At 37.8% G+C, this 27,249-nt stretch overlaps 1 protein-coding gene across 1 annotated transcript in view; it reads right to left on the bottom strand.

Annotated features, from left to right (window-relative positions):
- CALCR (calcitonin receptor) overlaps positions 1–18,110 on the bottom strand; it is a 114,861-nt gene extending 96,751 nt beyond the window's left edge. Inside the window, exons 1-2 of the mRNA XM_012779651.2 lie at positions 18,070–18,110; positions 17,664–17,879 (exon numbers count right to left, since the gene is read on the bottom strand). The gene's annotated coding sequence lies outside the window, so the exon portion shown is untranslated. The remainder of the gene's footprint in view (positions 1–17,663; positions 17,880–18,069) is intronic.
- Between the last annotated feature and the right edge of the window lie 9,139 nt (positions 18,111–27,249).

Raw genomic sequence — 27,249 nt, 5'->3', positions numbered from 1 at the left:
AGTGTCCTGAAACTGTTTTTCTCAGTATATGATGAATATGTTTTCCATGTTTCATACAGATCTGCCTCATTCTTTTTCAATGATTGTACATAATGACACAAAATGGGTATGCCGTATACATTTAACTATTTCCCTATTGATTGGCATTTAGGCAGTATCTATTTTGAAAGTATTATGAATGATAGTGCAAGGGCCATTCTAGATGCATCTAAAGATATGTACAGAAAAACTCACATTTCTGGAGGGTAGATAAGAAGTAGAAATGCAGGGCGAAAGCACATGAGATTTGTAATTTCCACAAGTAACACTAAATTTCCTGCTTCTCCCTGATTCTTAGAAAGGCTGAATGCCTTATCACAGTGACCTTGGCCATTTTGGTTCATCTTCCATGACTTTATGGCTTATAACTTTTTCCTTTTTCTTTTGAATTAATAGGAACTCTTTGTGTGTCAATGTTTAGTAACTTAAACTCTGGAGCCAGGGAGATCTGAGTTTAAATCCCAGTTTTGCTTCCTTTTGTGCCAGACAACTTTGGCACTTTACTCAAAGTCTCCAATAGCCAGACTGCTTATGTATCAAATGAGGATAATAAGAGTACATACTTGATGGTTTTTCTTTTACAAATTTTTAAAAATTGACAAATAAAAATTGTACCTATTTATGTTGCACAACTTGATGTTTTGATATATACATAGCAGAATACCTTATTTAAGCTAATGCAAAAAATGGTAGTTTTTTCTTAAGTCTTAAAATTATTTATAATAAAATCATTATAAATTTTTAGAATGGTGCTTGGTACAGACAATGTATCTGTACTCAATATATGGCAATCAATATATGTGATTTGAATAAACAAACTTACATCTCAGGGTCTATTTTATTCCTACATGGTTTTTACAATTCCTTAAAACTTTTTATTGTTAAAATCATTCAAAAAAATAGAAAATAACATAAAACAAAAATACAAACATTCTTGTAACTACTGCTAATTTTTAGAAAGAAACAAAGCAATTCTTGCCTTCCACATAATTATTCTGCCAGTCGTAGTATTGTTTTCAAAGCAATCATATTGGCAGGATCTTTATTTCTTTGTAGACCATAATGTGGCAGTGTTTATTTATTTGTACTATTTCAAAGGACATTATTTACTCTGCCATTTGTTTTAGGAAAAAAAAAATCTTATTTCTTGGAACTTTCACCATTGTGTGCCAGAAGAATGCTATTTGAAGTAAACAGAGCTTCATTTTTTTCCCCTGTATCTCTCAAAGCCTCTGTAGAGATGTGGAGAGGGAAAAGACAGGTTTCATATATCTTGTTCTTCTTGATAGTCTTTTAAATAAAGATGGCTATTATATTAATCAACATTTAACCAGAATAAAGAAAAATAAGAAGGAAAAAAATGCCCCTTTTGTTTCTACTTACCTAGCTATTTTGATATGAATTTGGAAATTGGAAAGAAAGCACTGGAAATATTGGAAGGAGGGAAAATATCAGAAACGTGGGCAGTGACAAAACAAAGCATCTGGAATGTGTCATTCAAAATATAATCACATCCTTACTGGTGCTTTGCAGACATTCTGATTGGCCAGGGAAATGCTGGGGCTGCAGTGAGGCTAAATAGTAGTGGGCAGGAAGTAGTCAAAATAAGAACCCTTGAATTTTCAGAGGGTTGGAGAGGAGAGTGAGTTAAAAGTGTTCCCTCATAGGTATCTGAGAACTCGATAGCTTGACCAACAGCGTTGACATCACCGGGAACTTACTGGGAATGCAAACTCTTGCAGTTCATCTTAGACTGAATCAGAAACTCTGGGGCTGGGGCCAGCAACCTGTGCTTTGACAAGCCCTCCAGGTGACTGTGCTGCGGAATGAAGTTTGAGAACCACCGCTTTAGTGCAGTAAGGAGAGGGGCGTGTAGGGATGAGATGAGAGTAATAAAATCCTTGTCCCTGTCATCTACTTCCTTGTCATGAGGATAAAAGGGAAGTTATTTGAGAAAACATGGTAAGACTGGCAGCAAATTGTAACTTTAAAAATTGGTGGGCAAGTTAGGCACATTTCAACAAGACCTCTTTCTTAACCAAGAATCATACATACAAACCAAACTGTCCAAAGAACAGATCTGCTTCACTGGACACTGATAAGCCAAAACTTTTATACCCTTTCCACACTCCCTGTAAGACAGAGCAAATCAGTTCCCAGGTATTGCTATCCAGCAAAACAGGGGCTGATGTGGTTTCCTATAGCTTGTCTATTAAAAAATGCCTTTCACACTCTCACGGATTGTATACCAAGTCCTTTCCGCCCTTTTGTGGCTTAGCAAAATGATTTATTTGTGTTATAAGTCAAGTACATTATTTCATCCAAAATATTTCCATTACCTGAAATAAATCTACAGGCCCAAAGATAAAACTGTGAGTCTCGTCTCCTCTCACTTTTAGCAGGAATGGTAAGTTGTTGGCAAGAGATTCCAGTTCTTGAAAAACCATTCCGAATATTCCTACTCATACATTTTAATGGAGCAAAGTTAATCTTTGAAGAAATATTTTGGTCTTTGACTATGACTATTTTCAAGCCATTTTCATAAATTAGTACAGCAAATGGGATTCTCAAATATTATCTCCCACTTGCTCCCTCATACTTCTCACTAGTATCCCTGTCTCTTGTATAATTCACCTTTCCTTTGGACATCCAGCTTTGTTATCGTCCCTCCTCTGGCGGCTGACACACTATGTGACAATTTCTCGGGCTGCATATTTGCACCCCAAATCACAGGAAGATATGAAACTTAATTAATAACTATTAACTCCTTTAAGTTCAAGATGCTCATTTTCACAACACAGTGTATATTCAATATACTTGTCTCTGAATATATTAGAAACAGGTATTTAAGATCCAGATCTCTGATGAGCTCCAAACATGAGGTTGAACTCTAAAGAGTATGCTACATTAAGAGAAAAATAAACTCCTCTGAAAGAAAGGAAAAGGAATTGGCTTTCCTTCCTTATTTGCTCCTTCTGAGTATACTGAACTATGGCATACTTCTGCTTTCTCTTTAAAAAGACAGAAACTTTTTATTTTTTAGGAATATTACAAAAATAAAGCTTTTAACTAAGTCATCAGCAAGGTATCTACTTTTGCTAATCTTCCATTGACAAATGAAGCCATGCTATACCTTAGAGAGATGAAGTCACTCTCCAGGTAATTTAAAAATAAACATAAACAAATACACTGACTGTCAGTACCTACAATTTAGGAAAATATATTTGCTGGTTTGCACCTGTCACACATTGAGGCTTTTATAGATATCAAAATTATCAGTCCACCTTCAAATTTTATCCTCCCCTTCAACTGGTGATGTTCAGCTACTAGCTCCTTTAAGCACTGCAGGATCCTACTTTTCATATCATCTGGCAATCTTTACAATTTCCATTCCTGCTTGTATTTGTTTAAATGTGACTTTTATTGGCTTGATAAGTACAATAAATCATTTTAAATTTCATCTGATTTTCCTACTGAGAAGTTTATGCCCATATGTACAAGGACATCAAAGACACACATCTATAGAATGATGGAGTCCACTTGAATCAATGGGATTTTTTAGCTTCTTACAATTACCAGAATCATGGCATGGGATAGTGAAAAGAACGTTTGGGATTCATATAGAATTGTGGGCGAGGGATAACCAGAGAAAGTTTTCGGACACGGGTAGAATTGGGCTCAAGCCCTGACTTCATCACTTAACTAGATGAGCTACTTTAGCTCAGACTTTAATCCGAGTTGCAGTTTTCTCATCTGTAAAATGAGGATCATCATAAGTATAATAATAGGTATTAGTTATCGACTGATATATGCCTTGGACCACGCTCAGTACACTTTTCCTATATTATTTAAAATCCATGAAACAATGCTTTAATACAGAAGCAATTCCTTCCTTACTGGAAAGTTAGGCTAAGAGAGGCCAAGCAATACTAAGAAGTAGTATATCCTGTTGTACGCTGAGGACAACACCCTTTCTGTCACTGTGGCCCCAAGTCACTCGCACAGGAGTGCTGTGTGCAGGCCAAATGAGGTATTCAATGTGAAAGCACCTCACAGGCTTTGTGCTCATTATTCAGCCAGAGCTTAGATGTTTTGTATGGAGAACGCTATTCTGTAAAAATATATTTGTGCACTAATAACATCATTTTCTTTCAAGTGGAACCTGCTTTCTTGAAAATTCTTTAAAAACCATAAAGTGGGACTCACTAGAATAAGGCTAATCTTGGACAGACTTGTAGAGTTTGCTTTGGGGACCACATTTCATTCCCTAAAGGATTCTTTTGCTCTTTTGCTTTTTCAAAACAGTTGTGATTTTCAAATGTTCCAAATCAATATAATTCTTCCCCCATTGTCCCCAGGATGAGGCAGGGGACATAGGGATAAGAAATTTATAATTTTTTCATAAAAAATGTTTTTTAAAAAACCCTATTATCGACTATCACCATCATTAGATAAAAAGAAGGGATATTTTTGTTCCAGAAAAGGAAGACTATAATCTCAGAAAAAAAAAAAAAAGTGAGATCCTTTAAACTGAACACATTTTGTGGTAAGAAAAGCTCTTGACATGTACGGTCTTTGATCTTTTTATTTTGCTGCTGGGTAGTGAAACCCCGTTATGGATCAGCATGGATTATCAGACCACATTTGAGAACCACTGTTTTAGATTAAAAGTCATGTGAGATCCTGAAAACTCAAAAGCTGAGCATCAAATAGATCCAGGTGAGAATGTGTGCTCTACCTTTAGCAGGTACACAGTAATGTGATCGAGACTGTGTGCTCTGTAGTGAGGCTGTTTAGGTTTAAATTCTGCCTCTGCTTCTAGTTATATGAGCTTTCTTTATGTCTCTAAGCCTCAACATTCCCTGGAGGTGAAATGGGTATAATAATAATTCCTGTGAATATTATGAGAATTAAATGGGATAATTCATCCAAAAACCTTCATAGGTAGCTGCCTCAATAAATGTTAGTTTTAAAATTAATTTATTATTAACATGTTGTTGTTAATAATAATTATAATATTTTGTTCTTATTTCTTCTTCTTAACTTGTTTAGCTTCTTTGATTTTCAGTCTTCACATCTGTAAAATGGAGATAAAAATACCTAGCTTTCAGGGTTGTAGAACTTAAATGAGATAATACTGCACATTGATTGGCAAATATCAGAAGTCTGATAATGAAATCTTAAAAGCAAAATACATGCATGGTTATCACTTAAAAACTGAACAATATCCACTCTAGAGCTCTGCTTAGTAGTATTGTGAAGAGGAAAGAAAAAACAATGAAGATATTATAATAAAGAAAATCTCTAGCTTGGCTATGAATAAAGTTAAGACCAGATAAACTCTTTCTCTCCTGCCTAAGTTTATGTTCACAAGTATCCTAGAAAACTCAAGGAGTCATCCAAGGTGCATTTTATCTTCCATACCTACTGCCCACTCATCATCACTGTGATTATGTCTAGAACCCAACCCTTTTTTTGTAGGGCAAAGTCTGGCCAGCTGGAAGAATCTGGACAGTCATGGAATAAAATGGAGGGACAAAATCAGCCTATATTACTATAATCTTGGCTCTTCAATAAAGAATGTCCTAACAGTTTTCTAGTGCGTGGGGAAATTGGATAATCTAATGTAAGCAGTTAGGTTCTAGATCAATATTCTTTCTTTTATTATGCTTAAACTGAGCTGTAGTGGTTAAAGGCAAAAAGCTTTAGACTAGGACATGTCACACAATAGAATGTATGAAAAATTTGAAAACAGTAAATAAAAGAGCTAAAATTCATCTTAGAAAAGAAAATAACCTCAGATCTGGTAAATACATTTAAAAATATCAGCAATGATAAATCAAAATCACTTATGCAAGACTGAGTAGCCTGAGGACGGAAGCACACACAGAGTTTCCTTAGGGTGTCAGAATAGATCCCTCCCATTGCACAAGTACACAGAGTGCCAATGTGGTCCTCATATAGGGAAATGAGACCATTCAGAACACGTGGAAAAGAGTTGCCATGCCCCAAAATAGATCCTGGAAAGTTTATCATGTCTGAGTGAGTGAATAGGAAACTTGACCATTTTAGACTAATTAAAATTCAATGTATTTTTACTTGCCATTTTTAGACTACTTTTTTCTCTGCATCATTAAAACCACACATATCATGGGTTTCTGACTAATTTTAATGTAAGTAATCAAAACATAGTTTTTAAATTCAATTTAAGGCCATGTTTTGTTAAGAGTCGTGCTTTGCATTTTTTTAGAAGGAATTGCACCTTTAAAATAACAAAACAGATTAGGTTATTGCATTTGACCCTAATTTTAATGAATGAGATGTCAACTTGGCAAAACACAATTTCCCCTTCTTGTAAACCACAGTGCAGAGTGGAATACTATAAACATGGGTATGTCCCATGACAGCTGCAGAGATTAATATTTAGAATAAATAAGGAAAATCATTATTTAATCCCCTTAATTTTCTAGGAAAAAGAAAGAAATCCATGGATCTGCTATTTGAAGACACACAAAATACAAAACTTAAAGACATTTTATGTAATAATAACAGAACATTGACTGTCATAAATTTATATGCACATTTCCCTTTTCTGGTTTACTTACACTCTGGAGCCAGACCTGTTTGGTTTCCTTTCCAGTTCCATCGTAGTAGCTGTGTGTTCTTCAGGTTACTTACCTCTCTTTGCTTGAGTTTCCTCATGAATAAAAAGAGTTAATAATAGTACTTACCTCGGAGGGTGGCTGCAAAATTTAAGTACATTAAATCTATAAAAGGCATAGAACATTACTGGTTCATAGTAAGTGCTATGTAAGTGTTGGCTATTATCATTATTACCATTATTGTTATTATTGAAATAATTTAATAAGTCTATTTTATATCCAAGTTTTCCTGAAAGTTCCAAAAATGTATTTTTATTAAAAATTGATAATTACACTTTTCTGGGAATCAGGGATTGATCAAAATTTCACACTTGGCTCTGTTTAGAAGATGGCCTGTCAGTTCCAACATGATCACTTAATTTCTGAGAACTGGCCATGCACAAATTGGTTATGATGACAGGGTGCCTTGTTTTAGCCACTTTTGCATATTACAAATTAAAATGCTGATTTAAAATATCCCGTTTGAACCAAATAATTGTGGAAAGCTCTTTAGTATTTTACTTAGCTATGCCTACCTTTACTATAAGTAATAGTAGGTGACAACGGAGGTGACAACGGAGTAAAAACTACAGTTGCAACAGAGTCCACAATACAGTAGATATAGTATATTAATTTCCAAAGTGATTAGATTAAAAAATCTTCCATGGACTAAAGTTAGCTCCTACAAACTTGGGTATGATTTTACTGTAGCAGGTATTAGAGCCACTGAGACACATGGATACCACACCAGGCAGTTTCTTCTACCATGAACAGCTACACCTAAAAGGGGATTTGAAAAATGATCAAAAAGCCCCACCTGCTTAAGCCTCACTTGCATCAGTACTTAAACTTCTTGTCATTTATTTTAAATTTATTTCAGAATAGGCCGATTTCCCAGAGATTTTTAGTAGGATAGTAAGGGTTGGTATACCAACTTAGGGTATAGGGTCACATACAATTGGGAAATGCTGATGTATTCCTTCATTCATTAAATAGATATGTATTGAGTGGTGGAGATTAAAAAAGTGAAGGAGATGGACATGATAGAATTTATCTTCAAATGCAAGTGGTAAACAATAAAAGAAACAGATGCAAAAAATAAAATGATTACAAATTGTGTTAAATATTAGTAAGGAAATAAGCAGGGGCTGAGCTAGAGGTTAACAGGGTGACTTATACTTTAGAAAGCGTGATTGATTAGGGCAGATCTTTCTGAGGTAGTGACATTTAAGCTATAACTTGAAGTAAGAGAAGCAGCTAGACAGGAGAAAATGAGTGCCAGCATGTGTGCGGAGGGAACAGCATGTGTGAAGGGTTTGAGGAGGAAAGAATGAACTTGTCCCCATGGATGGATCAAGATCAGTGTGGCTGGAGTGAGCTGCTGTGGTATATAAGCAGAAAGAGACCTCACCTCCATTTTAGGAGAGTATTTTGGGTGTTGAACAGTGATTGTGAGGGGAGGGGCTTGAGTGCTGGTGAGCAGGCCAGACGGGAGGTTATTGGGTGGGCGAGGTGACAGATGACAGTGGTTTGGCTACCTTACAGGCCATGCATATTAAGCTTTTAATATGTTTAAGTGTAGTATAAAGCTTCAAGTTTGGAAATAGACCCAAACTCATTTGATTGAAGAACGCATCATTATCATTGATAATGCAAACTATTTTTTCCTGAAGGGAGTCAGTGTCTATTCCATTTACAACATTATCTGCGGAAAGCAGAGTTTGTAGGAATAGGGTAAAAGAGAAGTGATTGATTAGGGGGTGTGGAGGATGGATTGAGGAGCAGATTGTGGAAAGGCCCAAGGAATTAGGCTTTTCCTTAGGAAAACAGGCTTACAAAATAAATGGGAATACTATATGAGTGGTAGGTAATGGACAAACTAAGAGAAGGGAGGGGAGACCAAAAACAGGCTCTAACTTTTATACAATGTTGTCCAGGGCCACTCTTATTCATGTGTCTAACTCTCTTTGAGGTCATCTATAAGTACAATGACGCACATATTTTTCTGCAAATGTTTATGGCTCCCTGCCACTTTGCAGGTTCTTCAGGGAGAGCACTAGATGTGGAGTCAGAAGGCTGGAGTTCTCATGGCAGAATTAGCATCTACTGGTTGGAAAGTATGTCATCTTGCCATGGTCTACCCTGTAATGCAGGCATTTAGCTCCTGATCAATAATAAGGGTATTAGATATCAAGAAAATATATGGCATCACTTCAAATGCTAGAGATGCCTTTTTAACAAATTAAAATGCAGCTCAATGAGCCCATAACTGCCAGTTTCGATATTTGTTAACTCCAAGTCACTACTCTTCAAATATGCCTAGATATTAATATTTTAGTAGCTAAGAAGAAATGCCAAATTTCTCATTCACTAAAATAATATATCTAATTTTTAAGAATATATATTTTCCTCATGGGATGCAATAAAATTATTTTCATTGTGAATGAGAAAAGAAGCAACCCAGGGAATTCTTACTTTTTCTAAATTGGCCCTCAAACAAAGATCGTTGACCACTTTGCTGGGGCTTTGCCTTAAAGCCATCTTTGCAGTCTATATGATATTAGTAATGAAAAAGTGTTCTAATATTGTCCTGACATTTTAGTCATGTAGTAGGCTCAGGGAAGAAGGTGCTAAAGCAATTTGCATATTGTGTGCTGTGTGCCATGAACTTTTTTGAATCTTGGGGTAAAGAGATTCCATTCCAGCGTGTATAAACGCTGACGTTTTCTGCAATACATCCCTATACTTGCAAAAATTGTCAGACTTAAGGTCAGAAACAAATAATTACACAAAGAATTGGGTTAATTAATGCAAGAGTCAAGTCAATTTAAAATTTAAATCTGGTAGCAGTATAATTTGCCTTCCCTTTTCCCCTTGTTGCCTGAGTTGACTTTATGAACACCCTATCAGAAAAGAAATTTCCTCAAACAGCAAAGCTTTTCTTTAAAAATTATTATCAAAGAGATTTGTTTCCTATTATTTGATAAATATAGCTTTCATATTTAGCAGACACCAAATTCAAATCTATTTACAATTAATAAATTCATTTGATGTCTATTGAATAGACATAGATTTGGGTTAGACAATAACAACCCCTAAAATCCTAACATCCTAGAAGAACTATATCACATTTCACTTCTCCTTTTCTTCTTCTTCTTCTTTTTTTTGTTTTTTTTTTTTTTTTAGCTGTGCAGGACTGTCCCGCTTACGTACTCAGCTATCTGGAATGTCCACTTAATATATAGAACGTGAGCCTGGACAATTCCAGACTATTCCAAAAGGGTGAAATTTGGTTATAGGTATAGTCCCAGCTCCTGTAGTCCAATTGGGTTGGACAGCTGAGCTTAAAGCCTTTAGAAAGGGTTGAAATGTCTGTGGGGAGGAGCTCCTAATTTCATCTGTTACTTAAAAGCTCTGATCACCCAAGACAATTAATATTCCAATTATAATAAAAAAATCTGTTAAGTCACCACCAAAATGGCCTTTGATTACAGTAGCAGAGTGAGCAGTCTTTTAGTTTTAGGCAAACTTAGATTTGATTTCTAGTTCTGACAGGCAGAGATGTGTGAACCTTGCCGAGTCCCAGGTAAGCGCTCTGAGCCTGTTTCCTCCCCTATGGAATGGGCTTGATAACACCCCATAAGATTGTCATGAGAAGTGACTGATTACCATTGTATCTAGCACACAGTAGGGGCTCAATAAACACTAGCTGGTTTTGTTACTATTTTTAGTTATGCCCTCAGAAGTCTAGGGGATATTAACTTGTAGAAGATCAGTTACTCAAACAATTTAGGACTAATTGCTTCCAGGTCTCGGGTCCATAATGGGAAAATGAGATAGAAAGCCCTATTTTTTTCCAGCCTACACAGGTATAAATATCACTTAAGTAGATTCAGCCTACTGCAAGAGGCAGAGGAGACCTAGAGGTATGCACTTTGCAATTAAGAAGGGCATAGGGGCCATTGGGAAAGAGTTCTGCATGCTTAAACTGAATGCTATGTTCCGAATACTGGAGATATATTTTAAATGCTCACTAAAGAAAGCAGGGTTGGGTCCTCAGGTCAATAGCTACTGAAGCCCGAAATGCGAGAATGCGTGAAAAAATATGAATGAATTATTGATCCAAAGAAATACTAAAGAGTAATACCTGTAAGCTGTGGGGCAACAGTCAGTTGATACCTTAAAAGAAGAAAAATTTAAGCTTCAATATGGCAAAAATCATTTCAGGTAAAAAAAAAAAGCATCATATTTTTGGCCACATTTAGTTAAGTTTTAATTTATTTTGCTAAGAGAAGTTCTTCTGGATGTGCTGGGAAGAAGGGATAAACGATGACACTGCCCTTTGTAATCTAGCAGGGAAATAAAAAAAGATTAACCGATGTCCACAACACAAAAGGGAGAATAAAGTGCCGTAAGCCAGGTACAAAATGATATAATTTGTGATTTGAAAATTGCTGTATTTGGCCCGACAAATTTATCTGTGCAACTTTTGAGTACACAAACATTCTGGGAAATGTGATTTGTCAAAATACTGTAATTACTAGATCATTATCCTTGAGAGCAGGGGTTTCCAAACACATTTTTCCTAATACACTATTATAATAAAGAGATCAGGAAAGTTTATTTTAATTAATGACAAAAGGGAAGAATACTTTATTTTAATGAATTAATGACAAAAGGGAAGAATAATATTTTACATATATAATATATACATATATATTCATATACATATACACATGTATACAAACACACAGATCACATTCATGGGGCCTCTTGAAATCCTAAGGAAAGAGATACCTGGATGTAATATCACATTTTGCTTGAGGGATTGTCAGCTGCCTAGAAAAGGCTAAAAGAAGGTTGCAGCATGTAAATTCAACTTTAGGAGACTGTAAAATTTCAAAAAGGGGGAATAAAGTAAGGGGTACATCTCAAGTTGATTGAAATTATTATGTACAATCAGTGTCTCCATTTCCTCGCTTCCCATTTATTTCTCAATGCACCCCCAACTCACTACTGAAATTGCTCGTAATTAACTCCAATTTCGAGCTCTGAATCCTTATCCCACTTGATCTACTGGTTACAACATGGATGGGTACGCACTTTCTCCTCCCTGGATTCCATTAATCTACTTTCTCTTGTGTTTTTTTCTGCCATCTAGACTTTCATCTCTGTCTTTTTTGCAGGTTTGCTTCCCATTTGTCCCTTAAAAAAATTGGGGTTCCCCAGAGTTCTAAGATGTTTTCTTTTCTTTTAAATTTTCTGCCTTTAATTTTTTCCTTTTCTTTTTCTTTCTTTCTTCCTTCTTAAAAAACTTCTCCATAGGTAATATACTCCATTCCTATGGCATCAGTTGAAATAGTTATAATTACATCTCTCAAATTCATATCTTTAATGCCGAATTCTCTTTTGCATCACAAATTTCTGTATCTACTTTTACTGTACATCACCATGTGAATAAGCCAAATATATAATTTCCCCCCAAATTCAACAGTTTATCTTCCATCTCCAAAATATTCTTTGTCAAAATTTGATGAATGGCATCACATCTCTCCTATTATCTGTGAAAGAAATCTAGAATTCATCATATAATTTCTTTCATCCCACCTCCAATTTCCCTCATTCACCAAATCCTACAAAATCCATAAAATTTAAAATAATCCCTTGATTTCTTTCCTTTTCCATCTCCAACAAGGTGGCTCTGACTGTTTCTTCTCTCTGTTACTACAGTAAAGCTTCGGGCCGGGCTTCCAGTTACTTCATATTAATCCCCCTTTTAATCAAACATGCCTCCTATTTTTTCACCAGAATGACCTACCAGAATGGGAAATCTGATTATTTCAGTCACCTATGTTAACTCCTTCAAGGACCCCCGCTGTCTTCATGATAAAATGCAAACCCTTTAGTATGGCAGGCATGCAGGTCTCTTTATACATGCTCTTTGGCTGGAGCAACCAAAATACCCGTGGATTCCCAAAATCACCATGTTGTTTCAAGTCACCAGGGCGTTTTTACAATCTGGTGTCCTGCCTGTAACATGCTTTATCTCTTCCCCTCTTTATTTGTCTCATCTGTATTTTCATTGCAAAGCTGAATCATGTCCCTTTTAGGGACACCTCCCTAGACAGCCTTCCTAATGCCGGGTTAGGTGCTGTTCCTATGTGCTTCCAGAGCACTCACTGCATTTCTCTACTGAAGTGCGTACCAGACGGTTGTGTAATTGTCTGTTGGTTTGTCTGTCTCTTCCAGTCCCCATGAAGCCAGAAACTGTGATTTGTCACAATATCCCCTGACTGAGACACAATAGGCATTTAGTAAATATTTATTGAGTTTTAAAAAAAAATGTGAGCAAAGCTATAGGATGGAAATTTGTTGGATGTGTTATGGGAGAATGATTAATACATTTTAAGGAGGGAGGAAGGTAAGATTTGAAATGCTGAATTCGGAACCATCAGATAAATAAAAAGCAGGTACTGAGACTTAGGGTTGCAGGGAGAAATAAAAACCAGAGTAGCTCTGCAACACAACCATGGATGTAAAGGGCTTCACACCCCTGCTGCCCCCCAATTTTGAGGCAGTAGAATATACACTGAGGTTGACAGGCAAGGGCACAAGGCTGAAAGTGAAGGATGTGCTACAAATGTGGAGTCAATTTTTCTTGTGTAACTACAGCTTCAGAACTGGAATAGGTAGCTTTTGAGGTTTTCTACCTGACTCGAATAGGAAAATAAAATGGGATTATATCATGAGGCATCTTAAATATCAGATTGAAGTAAGGTCTTGCAGCCCTTGGGTAATCACTGACTAATTATGAATAGAGGGTGAGAATAATCAGAGTTTGGAAAACAAATTTTCCCATGTTGTTGCACAACACCGAATTCAGCACAGAGAGAGTGAATGTGTTAGAATATCAGGTGAGTAAGTATTTTATTAATGGTATTAAAAGCTTAAACTAGACGGGTGGTAGTGAAACTTCAAGGAGGAAAAATGTAGCATCCGTTGGAAGATTTCAAAGTAGACTTGAGACTTGGGAAGAGGGAAGAAAGACATACATTTGCAAACAGAAATTGTAGTGAAATGGGATGAATGGTTAGATACTGATTACAAAAACAAAATATTTCACCGAACCGGCATTTTATTTCCTTGAGAAATGACACCTTAGGTTTAGAGTATTTGTGTTATTCTTGTACAAAGAATTCCAATTTATATGCTATTTTTAATAAAGTGAGACTTTCATTTAAACAAAAACAGAATCTCATACCTCAGGTATCTGCAGGTATCCTGGAGGTAGGGCAGCTGCCCAGAGCAGCCGGCAGAGTTGAGCAGCCGGCTCTGATGAGGTGCGTCTTTGCCCAGCTACCCCTGTATTAGGGACATTTTCCTGTACTTCTTGATCCACTCTTCCTCCCCCCAAAGCTATCTTTCTTTAAAAATAAAAACAAAACTATATTCCAATCAGACAACATTCTTTTTGAAAAACCAATTCGAGAAGTATTGAGGAACAGATTCCAATGACATTTTCTACTGGTTTATTCCCCAATGTTCTATTCCCATAATTCACGTATAAAATAAAAATTTAAAGACCTGAATCCTCTCCATATTACTGGTTTTCTAAACTCATAAAGTGAAGCCAGAAACATATGTTAATATGATTTTCTGTGTTTTAATAGTAGAATTGAAAACAAGTTAATATCATTGCAACAGCACAAAATATTATCACTTGGTTTTGTAACACTCATCATGTGGAGCTCTGGAAGATCATATTACCGTTGAAAAGCATATAGTTGTCACAAAAATTATGCTTTTAATTATAATTAAAATAGAAGAAAATCCATACCTGAAAGGAATGATTACTTATGTATTGGTCATTCTCTACTAGTCACAAAATCCTTGAGGACAAGGATATGACATTTGTGTATTTATCTTCAAGTTTAGTGCAATGCGTGGCATATAATAAACAATCAAAATGTTTTGTTTTTTTTTTTAAATACATGACATTTAAAAATATGACACTTACATAGAACTTACTATGTAACAGGCGCCTACTCAAATGCTTTACAAATATGAACCCATTTAATCCTCATTTTTAGAAAACTCTCACTTTACAAAGGAAATTAAGGCACGGAGAGGTTACATTACTTGCCCGAATCACACAGCTGGAAAGCAATGGAGCAGGGGAGTCAAACCCAAGCAAAGCAGTGCCAGAATCTGTGCTCTTAGCCTATACTGCTTTTAAATAAATGCTGCCTTTATATTTTAAAAAATACAATTATGTATATAAACATATTTTTTATTACATCATTGAACTTAGAATAAGAAGACTCGGGTTCAAATACATTTTTTATTTACTTGGTTTGTGGCTTTGTATAAATTCATTAACCTAGTTGGTCCTCAATTTCTCCATATATAAAATCAGAGTAATAGCCTGTACCTCAAAACCCTATCGTGAGTTTTTAAAAAAATAATTTTTGTGAAAATACTAGAATATAGTTGGCACTCAGGACATGGTCGTTGGTGTGCCAAGGAGAATGATGCTATTTTTCTCCTTCTCCCCTTTCAAAAGGGTATACATTTGCATATTACACATCATATAGATCTTAAGCAAAAGGAGATGAAATTCTATGTTTTTTTTTTCAATTTATTTCTTTTCTTTTTTTTTAATTTCAGAATATGTTGGGTGTAGCATTATTTTCAATATCTCTTAGAGATAGAATTCCTTTACTAAAGGATTTTCTGGGCAGATGAGCTTCAGACTTAATTTTTGGAGTTGTTTTTTTGGAAAAAGATATTTTTCCTGGAAGCCATTATGATTTAAACATCTAACGTCAAAGAATAAAATCTTTTTCTTCTAATTGGGCAATCAAGTATATATATATATATTTTTTTTTAAAAAAAGAAAATAGATTAGCAATACAACAAATGGAATTTATTTGCACTGAGACCCTCCAAAATTAAGGGGCTCTACCAGATCTGAGGAAAAACCATCTCAGTCAGTGGTTCTCAACCCAGGTTGCATATTATAACCACCTAAGAAATATATTAAATTGCATACCCTTTACTCAGATATGCTGATTTAACTGGTTTGGGGTAGGGTCGGGTACCCATATTTTTTTGACAGTTCTCCCATTGCTTCTTATTTTCAGTCCAAGAACCCTGGTTTAGGCTATCACCGAAAACATAACCAGTCTCTTATTTCCATATCAATTTTACTCTAATAAAAACCAACAGCAAATAATATTTTCATTCATGTTAACATTGAAAGAGTCTGAGAGGATAACAGAATTGCCGTAGCACAAATACCCTAATATTTAGCTCCCTTTCTGCAAGTGATTAAAGCAAATGCTATCTTTCTCCATCCACCATCATTCATTTTCTGGAATCCCAATAACACAAGAGAATGGAAAACAGAAGCCATACTTATATCAGCTAAATTTTTTCAACTTTGAGCATCACAAAACAATACAACTCCAAGATTAGGTATGTATTCTTGTGAAGCAGGTATAATGAAGATTTTATGCTTACTACACTCAGTGTGTTGGTGTGGTCAATAAATAATCTTACAACATGTAAAATGGGACTGAACATTATTCTTGTGGCTATAGCTCCTAAAATTAACTGTAGGTTAGAGGCATTGAACCAAACCAAATCCCGGCTGATGGATGTTTTGAGCCATGTTAAAAATACTGAGTAGAAATGAGTGTCCACTGAGAATACAGACTTAAACTGTAAGGGTTTTGCAAATCTAATCATTTTAGTTTCTTTCATAATACCAGAGTATATAACTGAACCAGCATTCTCAACTTTTTAAAGCTGAGTTCTTTAACTGCTGAACTTACAGTAGGCTAGCAACATGCTATTATTACATATTATGCTTTAAAAATGCCACAGCACCAAAAGCATTCCTATTTTGTCCTTAATGGTAAGCCAACTGGCCCAAATGTATAAAATATTTGCTTTCTATTACCATTAAAAACACTCAAACTTGGACACTCTGCTATTTAAGATTAGTTTCAGGAACTACATGGTCAAACTTTGGCTTATTTTGAACATCATATTTTCAATCACCTGATAATTTCAATAAATAGCCTTGAATAGATGACTTGGTTCAGGTCAGCCACAGACGGAAATGGTTGGGGGCTCCTAAAAACCACAATGGAACCATACCTTCTAGTCTTACATATATCACATAATATTAGGTTAAAGCTTTCACATAAAACTTTTCTTAGGTAGATTTGCTAAATAAAGCAGCCATGGTAGGTTAATAATCTAATTGGATTATTGGTTTTTGACTTTAATCGGATTTTTCTGGACCTCAAAAAAAATGAATGATTGGGGAAGAAGAATCAATTTGTTAGATATTTTCTTGATGTCTTTCACCAAGGCTTGGGAAGAGCATCATGAAAAAGAGTACTCTTTTGGAAACTATGCACACAACATATTTTTCCTAATAGGTGTGAAGAATGGCTGCTATGCATAAATGATTGTTGGAAAATAATTCTCTGTAAAACATGACTTAACAAGCAACTCCAGTCACCACTGTGCTCATTTCCAATATCCAGAATAACCAAGATACATCTTATAGATGCCGATATTATCTGTTTGTTAGTTAATAAGCACCTTTTGGAAAAAATCCACAACTTTAATTAAAGTCCCATAATTTTCATACCCAATAAGTTAGAAAATTACACTTTTGAGGGAAAATTGGTATTAACAACATAGTAAAAGTAAAGCAAGAAATTGGAGGATTCTTCAACACAAAACTGTAAATCACAGCCCCCTTCCCAGGACACCTATTTGTTTTTTTAATCAAAGGTAAAGTGAAGCGACTGACACTAAACTGACGCTACAGGAGAACCCCAAACACCACAATCAAAACCCACAGTTTTGTAATAAAAAAGCAAGGTACTTCTCGCACCTGCACTGTCAACCACCTCTGGGACACCCCAAATCTTTAAATCCCGCTCATTGCCAGAGTCTCCTTACCTGGAATTCTCTCGCTGGGCGTCTGGGCACAGCTCAGGAGAAGGGAAGGGCGTCGCAGGTGGTGGCTCCAGGGACTCAGGAACTCAAGGTGCAGCGACCATCTCCCGGGCAGGAGATGCCAGCTTCAGGGTGAGGGGCGGACGTGCGCACCTCTCTAACCCAGGCAGGTCCGCGAGCCGCGGAGCAGCCCACCCAGCGCCTGGGGGGCCGGCTTTCCTAGTTTGATGTGAGAGCAAACCGGTTAGTCTTAAGCTCTGCCTCTCCTGACCCCCTTCCTCATTTCCCCACACTTTAATTCGGACTTAAGTGATGGTTTAGACCCAGCCCCAGGTTGTATTAAAGGCAAAAAGGCAACTACTCTTTCCCCAGGCTGGCTTTCCACCTCCCCAAAGTCCGGGAGCCCCACCTTCCCGGCGCCTGCCTTCGCTCGCCGGGCTGTGAAGCTGTGCGCAAACTTCTCCCTACTTAAGTCTTAAGCCTAGCCCCACCCCCGCCTGCCTCCCTACAGGCACAGAGGAGGTGGCAGCGGAATTGATGAGCGCCAATCCCCCCTCCCGGCCCCTGCCGCCCCCGCCAGCCCTCTCCAGTCCCGGGAGAGGGAGGGGCGGGCTGGAGAGCTCGGTGCGCCTCCGCGCAGCCCCCCTCGCTCCGGCCCGCCGGTGGGGCTGCGCTAGCGGCTGCTGCCTCGCGCCAGTCGGGGCTGGGGCTCACCCTCCGAGTCCCGGAGACTAAAGCGCCGCGTAAACACTGGAAGCAGGCGAGGGGCCCGAGTTAGACCTTGAGAAGGGATAGGGGGGCTTTCGGGGGTTGGGGGGGAGGCGACAGACTGGGCTGGGGGATTTGTAACCTGTCCCTGGAGACAGCTTTCTGGGAGCCCTGTCCCCTCCCCGGAGGATGCAAATTCCGGAGGGAGGTGAGTTTCCAAAAGAACCCTGCCCCAGAGACACTGGCTCCTCTGGCTACCACTCGGGGGGCAATGCGCCAGGGAGCCGTTAGAGGGAGAGTCGGTAGTGGGCGAGGCAGTGAAAGTGGGGTGGGGGGCTTAGGAAATCGGCTGGCTTAGAGCCGGGTGTTGAGAGGAGGCAGAAAAGGGAGCTGGGAGACAGGAGATGAGAATAGAGACTGTGACGGTCCAGCAAGCTCTGGGACAGCGTCCGGAGTTGGGCGGCTGGAGGCTGGAGGCACAGAATGGATTTGGGGGAAGAGTGCCCTCCTCGTAGGGGCTGCTGGTGGGGACAGTGTTTTAGGGTGAATGAAAACAGCACGGCGGGAGAAGACAGGGGTCTGGGGTGCCAGACACCAGAGACTCCTCCTCTTTCCCCCTAGAGCCCTGGATGCCAGAAGGAGCCTGGGACAATCCGATTCCAGGCAGGTGGCAGCAGGGGCTGGCCGGCGCACCTGGGAGGCAGACGAGTTGGTTCCAAGGACAGGTAGCCCTCAACCTCCTTTGGCCCCCAGCTGGGCGCATTGAGGCAGCAGCCGACACTTTTTTCCTAACTATGTTCAAGGGTGTGGGGTTAAGAAAGCAGCATCTGGTTGCGTCCTGGGACCGCAAGGTGGCTTCGCACCGTCGAGGTTACTAAACACTGTTTTCTTGGCAAAAGAAATAACAACAATATAATAGGACGGGAAGAAAGCCAGCCGACAACGCAGCACACTTTCCCTGGCAGTCCCAGGTTCTCTTAAGCACACAGGGCAGCGCCAGGAGACAGAGATAGAGGTGTCCTGTGAATGGGGCTGCAGCTCTCACCTGTCCACGTTTGGGGCCCTTCTCTGGAAAGGTCAGTGACTCTAGGAAAAAGCTGTGTGTACCTCTCTTTTATTTTGAGCCCTCACTCTCCACCCTAGAGGGACTACAGGGACCTAATTTGTGTGGTTGGGGGATTTCAGGAGATCCAAGGGAGGACAGAGTGCTGGGGCAGATCAGCTCTGCCACCAAATATTCCAAGGATTTTGTCCTTGCAGGCTCTCTCCTCTGTAGGTTTCTCTCCCTTCCCTGCCACCTCTAGTCTGGTGACCCAGAGGGCTGTATGTGACTCACCATGCATTCAAACTCTAAGGCACCGCCCCACTGCAGGGGAAGATTCGACACAGTCCCTTCATTCCCGGGATTTAAGTGGGAATGATGTTGTTAGCAGTAAAATATGTGACCAGGAAAGGAGGCTGGGCAATTGGGAGAGAAAGGGGCTTGCAAAAGAACACACACACACACACACACACACACACACACACACACACACACACACAAGAACACACACACACATGCAGTAACATAAACAAAACCTGTGCAAGAAACCCTCTGAAAGAAGGTTTAGATTAAAATCTTCACTATGTGTTTTGATGTCTTTCCTGGGTTCAGTGGCTCTCTGCTTTCCAGTTGCTACTGACCAGCCAACACGTGATCATGCCCTTTTTAAAAATTCTTTTTCGGAATATTAATTACTTCTTTTGGTGCAAAAGCAGAGAATTATTAAAGTTATTTGAGTGTCTCCTATGGTCAACTGCTAGGGGCCAAACATTGAAAATTTCCCTTTGTTGTAGCCCAAATCACTGAAATGACAATGCATCTAGGAGATTATTGCAGAGTAAAGGGTGCTGCTGCCTTGAGCATGGTGTGATAGAGCAAGCACAGGGAGATTTTTCCGATGGAGATTAATTGTGGGGCATCCTACCTTACTGGTACTCACAACCAGTATTCCGAGAGCAGAATGGGGTTGGTTCTGTAAAGCTACCGAAGATATGTGAGACACAGCCCTTAACCAGGACTTAAACAAAACAAAGTCTAAAAATTAGAGACAAAAACGGTATAGATGTATTATAAAGCCTCACACTTATAAAGCCTTAAAATGCATGTAGTCTAAGCATAAACAACCCAGACTGATTAAAGTGTTAATTGTGTCAGAGATAACTTTGGGGGTGGGATGAGGAGGAGTTCTTTGTAGGCACATTTCAGGGAGGTGACATAGCAGAAAGGGATCAGGGAAGAGGCTCTTTGGTCCCTCAAGAGGATAAAATTGACTTTGTCTGTAGTAGGCATTTATTGGACACCAAAGGGGTTGCACACCTGTTGGAAGCACTTAGATTTCACAGAACTTTAACTCTATTGCTCTCTTAATACTATCAAAATATTTCCTTCGTGGACCCAGTGTGGTAGGTCTTTGGAGGGTGGATGTTAACACAGGAATGGTCTGACAAGAGAAATTGGCATTGTTTTGGAAATGTTGTGAAGCCCATTACTGCGTCCTGGAGTCGATTTAGTGGACATAAGCAACACTTTCAAAATGAAGTAGAATAGAATAGAAAGTAGTTATTCGCATTGGACAAACGTGAATGTGATCTTTTAAAACTTGTGTTTCATTTTTATTTATGTGTATATGTTCTGAGTTGCAAAGTAAAATATATTTCTTTCTGTGGATCATAATCAAAAGTATTTTAAGATGCTTGGTTAGAGTAAGCCACTCTTCAAATAGAATACCTTATAAATAAGCCTTCCAATGAAATCAGTTCATCAAAGAGGCATTAAGGAAAATAAGCATCTTAAAATGTGGCAATTACACGTTTCTGGTATTTTTTCTGATTCCTTATGATAAAACTCTCTGCCTTTATTAGTCTTTGCTCCTTTCTTCCTTCTGTGCCTCTTCCTCTTTAGAAAATTTCCCCTTTGGGCAGCTACTCATTTAGGGAGAAGTATTTTGTAGTAGATCTTCTGTGTTTGAATATTGCAGATATTTTGATACAAACTCCACTTCCATCCTGAAACCATCCTCATGGCTGAGGAAGTGAGGCTCTTCCACTAACTGTCAGAAGGTCGTGTGACATCTCGTCTGTCTTTCCAGAACAAAGTTTTCTCATATGCAAAACCAGGGTTTGGACCATAGGACTTTCTTGACATGTATGGTGCTAGAATTCAGTGACTTTTTCATAAACATCACTGGGTTTTTTGAATTGCAGTGAGTGGAGGGAAGATTGCCCTTTATTAAAAATTAACTCTACTGAAACCTGTTCTTACTAAATATGATAATGTAAAGGAAGGTCATACTTTGTAAAGACTGAAAAAGGTATTTTAGTTCTACTTGGGAAAACATTGTTTATCAGATTAAATAGATGAAAGTTTGTTCTCTTTTTAACAGAAATTTAGAGAAAAAAGTTCTAGCCTTTCTCAGGAGCCCAATTCCTAGCTTCCATAACTCCCAATCAGCAAAGTTTTCTTTACACTGAAATATAGCTCAATTCCTTATTCTTATGTGTTGGCAATTCAGTGCATACTTAATACTACCTAATGTCACGACACACTGGCCTAGCCACCCATGGAGGACACAGAAAATATACGATGCAGCCTGTACCCTCACCAAGCCCACAGTCTATTTGAGAATATTTGTTTCTTCCTTTTGTAGTTTCCTTCCAAATAGACAACTGCTGGTGAATATTCTTTATTAATTACCCTTCATAGATTTACAGATCACACCGTGACAGGGAGAATCATGATTTGCCTTGGTGAAAAATAAATGTTTTCCTTTTGAAACAATTTGAACTTTGACCAGATAGATAGACTTCTTCAAGGAAGTCTCCTGTTTTGATTTTCCGCCTCTTTTTCAGAAATAGGAGCTGGTCCACTTATAAGTCTCTCTTCTCTCTTCATCTTTCAAGGGGTCTAACACACTTGTGTTTCTCTAGAGAATGTGTCTCCTGGCAGGGAAAAGACAAATAATTCTGCTTGAACTAGGAAGTGTCTTTCTAGATTGTACTTACATAAACTTTACTTGGGTTAACTGTTAACTTAATGAATAAATAACCCAAAGTAGGAGGGGAGGCATACATCATTAAGTACCAGTGGAAACTAATTGCTCCATCTCTGATGAAGTTGGGAAATATTCAGATATTTCCTATCTTTAAAGAGATTCTGGAAGGAACCCTAGGAGCCAAGAGAAAAATTGCAGAAGCAAATGTATGCATATATTCATTCATTAATTCATTCAATAAACAATGGAAAATTTAGTACAAAAAGATTACATTCTAGTGGGAGAAGGGAGATAGATAATGAACAATACAAGGATAACTTGTTAATTTCAAATACTGACAACATTACAAAGATCATCAGCAGAGGACTGAGAGGCAGGCATTGCATAGTGCTACCCTAGGGAGGTCAGGGAAGGCTTTCTTTGAGCTGAGATATGGATGAGAAGGAGCCAGCCATTCTGAGCTCCCTGGTAAAATTCTCATACAGTGCTGCTTCATCCTCATTAAATAAAAATAAATACCATTTGGGTCAGGAATCTACTCTTTTTGTGATTGTGTGTGTGTGTGTGTGTGTGTGTGTGTGTGTGCATCCTTGCAAAAGGCTCTCTATAATTTAGTCATGTTTAGTCTGTGCTCAGCAATCTGGGAAATGCTAGGTGTGGGAAAGCTAACAGTAATTTTATGTACTTCTGGGGTTGGTCCATATGAAGTTCAGTTAGGAGAGAACCCTCATATGCCACTACCCTTTTGGCTCAGATTGTCTCAGGATATGTTGGCACGGTGCTAAAATGCAAGGGAATACATAACTTCCTCCAGAACTAAAGCAAAACATAACTTGTCTTTACTATCTACCATTCTTAGTTTTCTGATTAAAAATCAATAGTTTTATTAATTTTGGCTTATTGAACACCTATTACGTGCTAGGCATTTATTATCTCATTTTGATTCTATGAGGTAGGCACAATTATTATCCCCATTGTACAGATGCTTAGACTGATGCTTAATGGGTTAAAGAATTTGGCAAAGAAGTCAAGATTCTAACACAGGCAGTATATCTATATGTAATCTAAATATATCTATATATAATCTAAACTATATACTAATTTTTATTCCACCAACCTTTGTTCAGTAATTATTCAGCACAGATATAAGCACATTTAAATATAAAAAATAGTGAGGTATAAGATTATTTTATTAGGCAATCCTATACACATTCACGTATTCTTAAATGCCAACCAAATAAAAATCTTTCCAACAAATAATTTCTGATTCAACCAATCACAAACCAAACAAACATCTAACCATTTGAATAACAGAGAGTTTTGCCTTTACAGCAGAGTATAGGCTAAAGGAGAAAGCAAGCCATTTAAACAACTAATAATAGTAATTCCAACATCTATAGCAGAATTATTTTCCAGTGCCCTCAAGTTCACAAGAGAGGGGATTAATTCTGCCCAGGAAGAGATCTGTTTTTATTAGTTATCATCTCTCTGAAATCTAATACACGGCATTAACAGTTTCTGGTCTGCGTGGGTATGTGTTAGAAACACAGGGCCGTATATGCCCCAGGAATAGGATTTTCCCTTTTTAGTATAAAATAAGAGGTGAATTTGAAATTACATGGTAAATAAATATGAATGAAATTGTGTAACAGTAGAATATATTGTCCACACAATTTTTTTTGTTTTGATATTCTATTTAAATGCTTATCACAGTTTTTTTCCAATCCATCATTTAAACAGAAATGTTATTTCAGTGATAATTTGCCTGGCCAGGGCATTTAAAGGGTTGAAAATAAAATGAAATCAGTATAAAACACCGAGAAAAGATATTTTTAAGGCAACATAAAAGCAAGGAGAGTAACAATTAATGCAATTGCTAAAATGGAGGCCAAAAATGTAAGATACTGTTGTTGTAGAATTTGCAATTTGCTGCTCCGTCAACACCAATCCTGGCTGGTGGGAGGAAAAAGAGCAAGCAAGTAGAAAGATTAAGTTTATAAGGGGTGTGTGATCAGAAGAGGCACTTTATGACTTGCAGGCTTCCCTAATTTTCTAAAATCTTATGATTCCAAATGACAGAAGAATAGGCTCTTGATAGGCATCTAGTCTAAATACTTCAGAAATTGATTTTAATTATATATGTTATTCAGAGAGGGAGCCGACGAGGGTGCACAAATGTTTCAAAGGTAGAAACTGAACAGAGAGAGGAATCTTTCAGTATAAAGAGAAATAAATGACCAGGAACAAGGGAAGGATTGCAGTGGAGGAAAGGACCAGGAGAGTTCAGGTGTTTCATCCCTGGGATGATTCTTAAACTATCCTTGTCACTGAGGTTGTCGTTCTTAAAAATTGATTATAGAGTATTAAATTGATTACACGTTGTATATTGGGGGGTAGGGAGTGAAAATCACGTCTTCAGAACCTCATTAACTGCCTCTGTCACTTTAGCATCAGCTTTTACCAGCTTTCTCTTCTCTACTTCAAAGGGGGGCAGCATTTTCCCATGTCCTCTTTATTCCTGTTCTATTTAAAGAAATGTTTTCTCTCTGTCATTGTTTCTTTCAAATATCTCTTCATATTACCTTGCTATTTAACCCTTTTCTGGTACTCTTTTCCTATATACTCAAAATTTCTCCTCCGATTTGATATAGCTTGCCTTCCCCTTTTCTAAAGAATACCTGTTTTCATTTTCATCACTCAGGGATGAGCTGGCTAGATTCCCAGCTTTTGGAAAGCCGCTCCATACCAAAATATTATTTAAAAGGAAATGTTTTGATGTTTCTTATGAGTCTGAGCTGAGATCTTCATAAAAATGGGCAAACCAAAATGACCCACTAATATATGCAGAATGATTGATTTGGATTTAGAGCAGTGCTTCTCAAATCCGAACGTACCACAGAGGACCTAGAGATCTTGTTAAAATACAGACTCTGATTTATCTCAGGAGTGGGGTCTGAGATCCTGCATTTCTAACAAGTTCTCATGCTGGTGATGTTGGTTTATGAATCATCTTTTAAGGAGCAAAGCTTAAGAATCATTCTCAAATATGCATATCATCTTCTAAACTTTATTCTTTTGAAATTTGAAAATATGCTTTATTCTATAAGATACATTACTGCAGGACCATGGAAATGGGATGAATTCTGGTTTTCTTGATCTCAAAAAATATCTTATCAACTATCTGTAGTGGAAGTATTGAGGACAAATGCCCTGGGAGTGGAGATTGTTAAGGGGGACATACCCCTCATGTTAGGGAAAGTTGGGAAAGAAATGTATTTGTAGAGGATTTGACTTTATGGACATTATGTATATTTCTTGGAAGGAGATTTGGTGTTAAAGAAACTAATCTCCCTGAGAGTCAGCAGGGGGTTTGGTGGTGGTATTGGTGGTTGTCGTGTTAGTAGTGACGCTACTGGTGGTGATATGGCAGTGGAGATGGGTGTAGGGGTGGCCATGGCAGTAGTGGTGATACAAACGGGGGTGACTGGATGGTGGTTGTTGCTAATGTGGTGATGGTGGTGCTTGTGTGGTTGTGCTGACACTGCTGTTGGTGGGATGATGCTAGTGGTGGTGGTAGCAGGCATCATGTTAGCAGTGGTGGTGCTAATGATAGTGATGAAGGTGGTGGTGGCAGTGTTGATGTTTGTGGTGACTTGATGGTGGCGGTGGTAGTGGTGGTAGTTGTGGTAGTAGAAGTAGTGTGGGCTGCTGTGGTTGTGCTAACCAAAAGGAGATGGCAGTAGTGCTACTGATTGTGATGGTGGTGGTGGCTCTCAAGATGTGAGTCAAGGTGTAGTAGTGGTGGTGATGATGGTGTTATCAATTTGTGTTAAATAATAGAGCAGCAAAGATTGGTTTCCAATCCTGGTTCAAGTCATTTGCCATCTCTGTGCACTTTGGCAAATTGCTTAATGTCTATGAGCCTCAGTTTTCTCGTCTAAAAAAGTGGTGATAAAAATAATACTTATGAGTATTCTGTGGGGATTAAATGGAATAAAGTTTCTGCAGCTCTTAGTAAAGCTTAAAGCCCACATTCAATAAATGTTGATTATTTATTTCTGAAATTGCCTGACTCCATATTTATTCTTAACTTGTAAGTGTCAAACTAGGTTGAAATCAGACTTTTTTCTTTTTATTTAGTTTATATTTTCTCTCCTTTTTTTTTTTTCTGGATGCATCCTAATTTGCTCAAAATGAGAAGTTGTAGATTTGACATTGACCTTTGGATGATAAATGAATAAAGCTAGCTTAATCATTTTTTATTTTAAAATTTCTTTATATAAGTTAAGCCTTTTATAAATTGACACTTGCAGAATTTAATAATATCTTTCTATGCAGAAATTTCAGTAATCCCATAAACTGGGAGGTCAGAGACAATGTCTTCATAAATGAATGTGAATTATTTTCCATACATTTTTATATTTTAGTCCATGATCCTCCTACAGTACCATCATTCTCCCTCCTCACCCCCAGTTGAGTAGGGGAATTCAAACAAGCCCATAAATTCCCTCCTTGAAAACTTTGAGTGACTCTGAAAAATCCAAATTTTTTGGCCAGGGATTCAAGACCTTCCCAAGTTGCATTCTCACTACATTTGTGGACAATTATTGTCCTCACCTTATCCTGACTTACGTTTTGGCAAACTAGGCTATTTACCCATTAGTAATAATAGCTTCAATTTATTGTGTGTGCCAGACACTGTTTAGCATTTTACGTGCAGTATTGTATTTGACTTTCTATTCAACCCTGCAAGGACCATGTTATTATCCTCTCCTTACCTATGATTAAAGCTTAGAGAATATGTAAGTAATTTTATCACTGTCACAAAATGAATAATGATTCTAACT

Source organism: Microcebus murinus, chromosome 9, assembly GCF_040939455.1.
Source record: "Microcebus murinus isolate Inina chromosome 9, M.murinus_Inina_mat1.0, whole genome shotgun sequence".
In the NCBI taxonomy this organism is placed as follows: Eukaryota; Metazoa; Chordata; class Mammalia; order Primates; family Cheirogaleidae; genus Microcebus; species Microcebus murinus.
This window is presented reverse-complemented; position numbering and strand designations above follow the sequence as displayed.